This window comes from Peromyscus californicus, unplaced genomic scaffold (genome assembly GCF_007827085.1).
Source record: "Peromyscus californicus insignis strain IS unplaced genomic scaffold, ASM782708v3 Scaffold_10__1_contigs__length_136768540, whole genome shotgun sequence".
Taxonomy (NCBI): Eukaryota; Metazoa; Chordata; class Mammalia; order Rodentia; family Cricetidae; genus Peromyscus; species Peromyscus californicus.
Genome location: NW_026294391.1, coordinates 69,719,438 through 69,729,084, shown reverse-complemented (window position 1 = coordinate 69,729,084; position 9,647 = coordinate 69,719,438). Strand labels below are relative to the sequence as shown.

The following is a 9,647-nucleotide window of genomic DNA, read 5'->3' as shown; positions in this document are numbered from 1 at the left end:
TTGCCCTTAACATTCTTATCTTCCAAGTTCCTGCAGAACAGTTCAACCAGTATTGAACAGTCAGTGACTTTTCTTGCACAAAGTTCTGAAGTCCTTTCACAATCCTCCCCTAAACAACATGATCATGTCTGTCACAGTAATACCCCACAATCCTGGTGCCATCTTGTCTTAGTTAGGATTTCTATTACTGCTTATGAAACATGATGTCAAAAGAGCAACTTGGGGAGGAAAAGGGCTTATTTGGCTTATACCTCCATATCACTGTTATTCATCAAAGGAGTAAGGGCTGGAACTCAAACAGGGCAGAAATCTGGAGGCAGAAGTGGAGGCCATGGCGGGGTGCTGAGGGGCTCTATCAAGCCATAGCATGAAAACATGATCTAGCAGGTCTTTTCCTCTCCCTTACTAAACCTTTAGATTACATCCCTAAAGCTAGCCAACAAGGTCTGTTTCCTCATTTGGCTACTTTCTTATGTCTGACTCATTCCTGAGGCTGATCATCAAGGTCCAACTATCAAAATATCAAGGTCCAGCAGTCAAAATTCCCCATTTGACTACCCTAATTAAAATGCCCAATCAGAATTTACCAACCCATCCTAGCTCATTTGAACACAGTCTTTCCCCTCTCTACACTGCCCCTTAAAATTAACACCTGCAAAGCTATTTTCAGCTGTTTCTGCCTGATTCAGATTCAGCCACCTTGTCTCTGTCTTGGTTAATAAAAGATCTCTTTGTGTTTGGAGATTGGTCTGTGCCTAATCCAGGGTCCAGAGGGGAGCACCCTGTGGTACATAGGTCTCTTCAGGTGCTGCTTACTGGCTTGCTCCTTATTGCCAGTGCATCCTGCATTCTTATAGAACTCAAGACCTCCAGCTCAGTGATGACAACACTCACAATGGACTCAGACCTCCCCCATCAGTCACTAATTAAGAAAATGCCTTACAGGTCTGCCTGCAACCCAATCATATTGAGCTTCCCTCCTCTCAGATGACTTTTGCTTGTGTCAAGTTGACATAAAACTATCCAGCACACCAGCCAAGGTATTGTTCACAAACGGGGCCTGTTTCCACCAAAATGAAATCAGGTATACAAGGCAGTATTTGTGATCCAGGATGAGACGATCTGAACACAATCTTTAATCAAGGGAACTTCAACTGAAGGAGCTGAGCTTTTATCTGTTACCTTGGCTCAGGAAAAGACAAGGCTATCATTATATACACTGATAGCCCAGAAGCTTTTGCAATGGCCCATGCTCATGGGGCTCTATATAGGAAAAGAGGATTGCTGACTTCAGCTGGAAAAGAAATAAAAAATAGAGTGTGGCGATATTGTGTGCCCCAATATATTGTGCACCCTAATAAACTTATCTTGGGTCAGAGAACAGTACAGCCACTAGACAGACATAGTGGCCAGAAAATGGTGGCACACACACACCTTTAATCCTATCACTTGGGAGGCAGAGATCCATCTGGATCTCTGTGACTTCAAGGCCACACTGGGGACCACCAAGCATGGTGACACACACTTTTAATCTCAGGAAGTGATGGCAGGAAGCAAAAAGTTATATAAGGCATGAGGACCATGAACTAGGCTTGTTAAGCTTTTAAGCTTTTAGGCTTTTAGCAGAAGTTCAGCTGAGATCCATTCAGATGAGATCTCATCTGAGGAAACAAGATCAGCTGAGGAATTGGCAAGGTGAGGTTGGATGTGGCTTGTTCTGTTTCTCTGATCTTTCAATACCTGGCTCTAGGTTTGTTTTATTTAATCAGACCTTCTAAAGATTCATCTACACACACCACCACCATCACCACCATCACACATACACGAACATTATACTCACACAAATAAAAATGATGATACATTTTTAGGAAAGGAAAAGATGGATGAAATAATCTGTGTAAGTGACCAGGCTCTCCAAAGACAAATGTTGGTGAAAAGGCAGATTTTTTTTCAGTTTGTATTCTGAGGAGTAAAAGAAGAGTTTCAAACTCTCTTCTAAAAAGTGAGGAAAACAGTTATCTTTTCCACTGGAAACTAAATAGAAGAATCCCTGGTCTGGTAGGCAGTTTTCTGTTACTAGAAGAGGTGTTTGAGCTAAATCCAGCTATGAAAGTGGGATTTGGGGCTCATGGTTTAGAAGATGCAGTCCAGGATTGGTTGTCTTCTTTCATTTAGTCATTAGTGCATCACGTGGCAGTTTACAACAATGGAAGCTGCTCAAATTAATGGTGTCAAGAAAATGAGTGAGGTTATTTCATTTATAAGACCATTTAGCAATTCATCTTGAAATAGAGAAAAAGAATCTTAAAACTATTGAAAATTTTCTGATTACCCAAGAAAGTGTCCATTGTCCATTGCAAAGAACGTCAAAAGGAGGATTCCAAAGAATCCAGAGGCAACAGAACGGCAAACTTGATCACTCAGGAACTGGCCCTAAAATCAAGTCTTGGTAGCCCTGATGGTGCCAAGAATGCATTAATGTACCCCAGGGTGAGATTGATTATGGGAAACAGTAACTGGCAAAAAAAGATACAAAAGGATGGTGAATGATGCCTGAGGACAGAACCATCCTTCCCTTGAATCTGGAAAAGAAACTGGTTAAGTATCTTCACCAAGCCACTCACCTAGGTGCCAGGAAAACTAAAGTCCTCAGACTCAGATATTATGTTCCAAATTTGGAAAGCCTGATTAAATACTTAAGGGATCCTAATCAGTCATCCTCACCACACTAATTGCTGTCAAAGTAGATGTTTCCATGCCTTGAAAAAAGAAAAGGCTACTGAGCATGACAACAGATGGAGTGTCACTTGTACTTTGGATCCCTTTTAGATAAGACTTACTAGAGTTTACTCATCTGGGATACAAACGCCTCATCAGCCCCAAATCTACACAAGGGAATTCAGAAAAGAAAAAAAAAAGCAGGAGATGGGAAGATGGAAGATTTATGTTTTGGGTAGACCTCTGCCCTCTCCCTCTATGTACCATCTAGGGGTGAAAAAAATATAGGTCTAGCGGAGGGGAAGGGACTGATAAATCAAGTAATGTAGAAAGGAGGGCTCATATTGAGCTAATAAAAGTCAAACAGATCCCAATTATGCTCCTGATCAAAGTAAAGGTAGGAATAGCCAGTGCTACAGACATAGGCACTTTAGTCTGGATTGTTGGTGATGATCCCAGGCTTTATGTCCTGAATTGAAGAAGCAGAAAACTAAATATATTTCAAATCCCTTTTTATGTGTGTGGCCCTGTCCAGTTTTGGGCATTCTGCATCCTGTTGCTCTAAGGAAAGAGAGGACGATGAGGAAGAGCTTGTGGGAGCTGGCTACTGTCCTGGAGTGCTTGCATGAGCAAGTGCCCAAAAAAAGTAAGAAAAAGGAGAATGAGGAATGGTGAGTGAAAGGAGATGGATGGAGAAAGAGGGAAAAAGTAGTAAGTAGGAAGGAAGTAGTGAGCAAGAGAGAAAAAATAGAGAGAGGAAGAAGGAAAAAGAATGGTTGAGATGAAGCAAAACAAAGACTGTGAAAGAGAAAAGTGGAAGAAAATGAGGGAAAGAAGAGAGAGAAAGAAGACATAGAGCATGTAATTGGTATCCATCTGTTTACCTGGTCCCCATGCCTTAACACATTACTGTCTACATTATGTGGACTATTGATTCTCATTCTGATCCTGCTAATGGTAGGACCGGACATTCTCAACTGAGTGACCAACTAAGTTAATAGTCCCTAGGACCAACTACACCCTTCTGGAACAGGATGAGTGTAGTGGGTAGCCATTCCAGCTTTGATCTGTAAGTTCCAACCCCCATTGAGACTTCGGCAACTGTCACGCCTACAAGGCGGGGCGAAAGGAGGCGCCTGGGGACCTGAGATCTGGATCGGCGGGCTCTCGCTCTCTGTTGCGGGACCCTGGACTAGAGAGGTGTACCAAGCAGAGCTCCAGAGAACACCGCTGGACTGCGATACACCTTCCCCAGACTCCGCGACCTACCTATCCCTTAATTTGTAAGTTACGCCATTAAATAAATCTCCTTTTATCTACGTGGAGTGGCCTTAATAATTTCACCAATATCTGGCGCCCAACGTGGGGCACGAACCCACGACCCTGAGATTAAGAGTCTCATGCTCTACCGACTGAGCTAGCCGGGCTGCGGTTCCCGCCACTGCGCTGCTGACTGGTGACTTTCCCAGGCCGCCCCGCGCGGCGACTGCGGCTCCGGGGAGGTTTCGTGTCCCCGCGACACCCCGCCGTGTCCTCCGCACCCAGGTCTGCACCCCCACGATTCCCCAAGGTGCAGCAAGGAATAGTAATGGTCCCTCAGCACTGCTGACCTTGGCCCCGCTCCAACATCCTCAGTCTCATATATTGGTGAAATTATTAAGGCCACTCCACGTAGATAAAAGGAGATTTATTTAATGGCGTAACTTACAAATTAAGGGATAGGTAGGTCGCGGAGTCTGGGGAAGGTGTATCGCAGTCCAGCGGTGTTCTCTGGAGCTCTGCTTGGTACACCTCTCTAGTCCAGGGTCCTGCAACAGAGAGCGAGAGCCCGCCGATCCAGATCTCAGGTCCCCAGGCGCCTCCTTTCGCCCCGCCTTGTAGGCGTGACAGTTGCCGAAGTCTCAATGGGGGTTGGAACTTACAGATCAAAGCTGGAATGGCTACCCACTACAGATGAGTCAACGATTTCACTCATGCCCGTAGACCCAGTGGGGAATGTGATAGAGCAAGACAGAGCAAAAGTTCCTCCATTTTCTATTCTTGCTGAGGCCATTTCAGGTTTAACTAGAATTTGATCTCCTTGATGGAGACTCCCATGGAAAATCACTCAACCATATTCTAGGAACCAAAGGTCAGGATTTGCTGGTTAATTTACCTTAGCTTCTGTTAAACCACCTATTTGCACAGAACCCTTCCAACTAACTGCGTCCCGGGGTCCCCTTTCTATGGAGAAACAGCCTCCACTCCCCATACTGCTGGACATCATGCTCTGTAGGACCGGGATGCCACGAGACACCCTGGAAGTCCACTCATAACAGGGACACCACAAAACAATCCCCTGGTGCCCTCATGACAAGGATGCCACAAAACATTGGGGTCTGGATACAAGAGCATTTCAAAGCACCCTCTGTTAAACTACTTGCTTCAAACTGTTTGGTTTTGTAAAGCCCCCTGTGGCTGTTGAGAGAGATGCAAGGATGTTTCTGTCTTTAAACATCCCATGTTCTAGACACTCAAGACCACACTTGTGTCCTCAAAAACCTGGTGTGTTCCCAGCTTTCTTGAAAAAAAACTTTCAATGCACTATAAACTGTATCTGTGTGGTTATCTCTGGTGGGCTACCCATAACTATCCCAACCACTTCAACTGTGCCCACTACAGGAAAAAGCTAACTATTGGAATGCTTTTTCCTTTTTACAATATATCCTATATAAACACATATGAAATCAAAACTTGTCTTTTTTTCGTCATACAAAATTGTGGACATGTAAGTTATACAAAATTAAAAACCATTATTAAATGGTAATTTTAATTACTCCCCCAACCACCACCCAAAAAAATAAATTGAACTTTTTAAAATTAAGGGAATGAGCTCTGGGGCCATTATATCTTCACTGCATAAAATCATTTGCAGTCAACACAGACAAATGTAACTTTAGTGGGGGGTCCTACATAATGGAAGGAGATAATTGACTCTCACATGTTGTCCTCTGACCTCAACAGGTAGTCCATGGTGTACATATTTCTCTACATGCAATATGTAAACAAATATTATGAAAATTTTAAAGTGGTCTGCCTTTTATGATTCAGATTAAAATACTCATAAATATTGTCTTTTTCTTTTATATTTACAATAAGACAAGATAAAATAAATATAAGAAGAGATCAAAGTATCCTTATTTGCAGATGAATTGATTCTATACATAAAAGATCATAACAACTACTCTAGAAATCTCTTCCAGGTGATAAATACATTAAAATAAGTAGGAGGATAAAAAATTTAACACATAAAAATTAATATCCTTCCTATATACCAATTGCAAAAATACTAAAAAAGAAATCATGGGAATATTAACATTCACAACCTCAAAAGTATTAGAATATGTTTTAATGAATCTAACAAAAAAGAAAGTAATTGAAAAGGGGGCCAGAAGATGAAAAGATTTCTCAATGCTCATTTCACAACAGAATTTATGTTGTAAAAATGCTACCTTATCAAAAGTAATTTACAATTTTAATGTAATCTGCATGCTGATGAAATTCTTTACATACATTGGAAAGTAATCTTGCATTTCATTTGGAAACACAAAAGATTCATAATTTTAGTCAAAACAACTCTGAACAATAAAGCACAAAACAAAATAAGACGAGAACTGCTGGAGGGATCACCAGTAATAAAATAGCATAATACTTGCATAATAACAGATAGATTGATGAATGGATTTGAACTGAAGACCCACATATAATAACCCACCCCTCTATAGCCATCTGCTTCTTGATGTCAACAATTGACAAATGGAACCACATGGAACTAAAAAGCAAAGAACACAATCATTCCAGTGAAGAGGCAGCTTATAGAGTGTGAATATCACTCAACCAGCTACAGATATGACAGAGAAATAATATCTAGAACTTGTCAATAACTAAGCAAACAAACAAAAGTCTAGAACTCAATAAAATAAACAAGCCAATCAAAAACCGAGACATTGAACTTCACAGACAGTTCACAAAAGATGAAATATAAATGGATGAACAATATTTTAAGAAATTGATCAATATCCGTAGCTAGCCAGGAAATGCAATTTTAAAATAATTTGAGGTTCCATCATACACCAGTGAGAATAGCCGAGGGAGAAAAAAAAGGAAAAAAAAAAAAAAAAGAACAAGTGCTGGCTGAGATAAGGAGAAAGAGAAACATTTTTTCACTGTTGGTGGGAGTGCAAATTCATGCAGTCAATATAGAAATCAGTGGGAAGATTTCTCAAAAAGCTAGAAATAGATTGCCAGAGGATCCAGCTATATAACTTGTGCATATACCAGATAGAGTCTGTGTCTACTACAGAGAGGCTTGCTCATTCATGCTTACTATTGTTCTATTCACAAAGGTCAGGAAACGTAAACAGCCTAAATATCTGTCAGCAGGGGAATATATAATAAAAAATATGGTACATTTATATAATGGAATATTATTCAGCTATTAGAAAACATGAAATTCTGGATATCAGTCCTCTGTCAGATGTGGGGTTGGTGAAGATCTTTTCCCATTCTGTAGGCTGTCGCTTTGCCTTGTTGACCGTATCCTTTGCTCTACAAAAGCTTCTCAGTTTCAAAAGGTCCCATTGATTGATTGTTTCTCTCAGAGTCTGTGCTACTGGTGTTCTATTTAGGAAGTAGTCTCCAATGCCAATGCGTTCAAGACTACTTCCTACTTTCTCTTCTAGCAGGTTCAGAGTAGCTGGATTTATGTTGAGGTCCTTGATCCACTTGGACTTAAGTTTTGTGCACGGTGATAGATATGGATCTATTTGCAGCCTTCTACATGTTGATATCCAGTTTTGCCAGCACCATTTGTTGAAGATGCTTTCTTTTTTCCATTGTGCACTTTTGGCTTCTTTGTCAAAAATTATATGTTCATAGGTGTGCGGATTAATGTCAGGGTCTTCAATTCGATTCCATTGGTCCACATGTCGGTTTCTATGCCAGTACCAAGCTGTTTTTATTACTGTAGCTCTATAGTAGAGCTTGAAGTCAGGGATCGTGATGCCTCCAGAAGTTGTGTTATTGTACAGGATTCCTTTGGCTATCCTGGGTTTTTTGTTTTTCCATATGAAGTTGAGTATTATTCTTTCCAGGTCTGTGAAGAATTGTGTTGGTATTTTGATGGGGATTGCATTGAATCTGTAGATTGCTTTGGGTAAGATTGCCATTTTTACTATGTTAGTCCTGCCAATCCATGAGCATGGGAGATCTTTCCATTTTCTGACATCTTCTTCAATTTCTTTTTTCAGGGACTTAAAGTTCTTGTCATATAGGTCCTTCACTTGCTTGGTTAGTGTTACCCCAAGGTATTTTGTCTGCTACTCACATCACCAGGGAGGCTACCTGGAAAACAGGACCCCAAGAAAGACACAGGGATCGCCCAATGACAGAGAAATGGAATGAGATCTACATGAACAGCCTGGACATGAGTGGGGGTAATGAAAGGCGAGGGTCGAGGGAAAGAGAGCTTGGGGGAGCGGGAGATCCCAGCTGGATCAACAACAGAGAGGGAGAACAAGGAATAGGAGACCATGGTAAATGAAGACCACATGAGAACAGGAAGAAGCAAAGTGCTAGAGAGGCCCACAGAAATCCACAAAGATACCCATACAACAGACTGCCGGCAATGGTCGAGAGACAGCCCGAACTGACCTACTCTGGTGATGGGATGGCCAAACACCCTAATTGTTGTGCTAGAAACCTCATCCAACTACTGAGGGATCTGGATGCAGAGATCCATGACTAGGCCCTGGGTGGATCTCTGGGAGTCCAATCAACGAGAATGAGGAGGGTTTATATGAGCGAGAATTGTTGAGACCAAGGTTGGATAAAGCACAGGGACAAATAGCCAAATGAATGGAAACACATGAACTATGAACCAATGGCTGAGGGGTCCACACTGGATCAGGCCCTCCGAATGGGTGAGACAGTTGATTGGCTTGATCTGTTTGGGAGGCATCCAGGCAGTGGGACCAGATCTTGTGCTCATTGCATGAGTTGGCTGTTTGAAACCTGGGGCCTATGCATGGTCGCTTGGCTCGGCCTGGGAGGAGGGGACTGGACCTGCCTGGACTGAGTCTACCAGGTTGACCTCAGTCTGTGGGGAAGGCTTTGCCCTGGAGGAGATGGGAATGGGGGGGGGGGGGCGTTGGGGGGAAGGTGAGGGGGACGGGAGGGGGGAGAACAAGGGAATCCGTGACCGATATGTAGAACTGAATTGTATTGCAAAATAAATTAAAATAAATTTAAAAAAAAAAAAGAAAACATGAAATTGCCTACTCTCATCTGACCTTTTGAAGTAACCTCTATACTTGCAGGCCTATCTACAGACTCAGGGCTAGTGAATAGATTTACATGGTGAGTTCTTCTCTACTACCCTATCTACCTCTGCCACTATCTCCATACCTGAAGGCCTAGCTGAAGAACAGTAGCTAATCAACCTTCTTTTCCTGGTGAGTCCATCCTCCCATCCCATCCTGCATGTCCATCTGCTCCCACATCATGTACATGCCTGCAGGCCTCAAGAGATATGAGACTTTTGAACTAGCTTCATTTGCTTTAGGTCCAATCAAACAACTCATGAACCAACTTTCCCTGGCTGTTCACATGGTACACAAAATCAACCCTACAGAGAGTAGCAAGCAATATTTCAGTTTATATAAATGAATTAGAATAGTCAAGAAACTGAAGAAAAAATGAAGCTAAAATTACTGAAACAAAAACTATAAGTAAAGAAACAAAAAAGCCCGTTGGTGGTGGTGCATGCCTTTAATCCCAGCACTCAGTAGGCAAAGGCAGGTGGATCTCTGTGAGTTCAAGGCCAGCCTGGGCTACCGAGTGAGTTCCAGGAAAAGCGCAAAGCTACACAGAGAAACCCTGTCTGTCCCAAA

At 42.1% G+C, this 9,647-nt stretch overlaps 1 non-coding gene across 1 annotated transcript; it reads right to left on the bottom strand.

The window, feature by feature from the left end:
* Positions 1-4,072: 4,072 nt before the first annotated feature.
* Positions 4,073-4,145, bottom strand: Trnak-cuu (transfer RNA lysine (anticodon CUU)). Its single transcript has one exon. It is a non-coding gene; the product is annotated as a tRNA-Lys (tRNA).
* Positions 4,146-9,647: the final 5,502 nt, after the last annotated feature.